This window comes from Eimeria mitis, genomic scaffold (genome assembly GCF_000499745.2).
Source record: "Eimeria mitis Houghton genomic scaffold, Emh_scaff117, whole genome shotgun sequence".
Lineage (NCBI taxonomy): Eukaryota > Apicomplexa > Conoidasida > Eucoccidiorida > Eimeriidae > Eimeria > Eimeria mitis.
Window position 1 is genome coordinate 2924 of NW_013567995.1, and position 445 is coordinate 3368.

A 445-nucleotide genomic window follows, 5' to 3' on the forward strand; every position below is an offset into this window, starting at 1 on the left:
TTAGCAGCAGCAGAAGCAGCAGCAGCATCAGCAGCAGCAGCAGCAGCAGCAGCAGCAGGAAGAAGCAGGTGAGCCTTGAGAGCTGCTGCAAGAGACAAGTTGCATTGGGCTAGCGCCAGTGCTGCAGCATCTCCGTCTGTTGTATATACATGGGGGGCCCCCAGGATGCAGCAGAGGCAGCTGGGGGCCCCCAAGCCAGACCCCAGCTCGAGTACCTGCCGCTGCTGCAGCTGCAGCAGCTGCTGCTGCTGCAGCAGATAATGCAGCAGCAAACCTGATGCAGGACCCCACAGATCGCTGGCCGTCGCGTCACCGCTAGGATCCAGCTGTACATACACCTGAAACGGAGCAGCCTCAGAGCAGCATTGCTCTAGAGGGGCCCCCAAGGGGGCCCCCAGGGGGGCCCCCAGGGGGGCCCCTGGTACCCTCCGTAGGAGAGGCAGCA

The 445-nt window shown here is 63.1% G+C and overlaps 1 protein-coding gene across 1 annotated transcript in view; it reads right to left on the minus strand.

Moving 5' to 3' along the window:
* The window catches only part of EMH_0085570 (uncharacterized protein), a gene marked incomplete at both ends in the record, with an annotated part of 3416 nt that overhangs the window by 1806 nt on the left and 1165 nt on the right, over positions 1 to 445 (minus strand). The gene's annotated exons all lie outside the window — the stretch shown is intronic.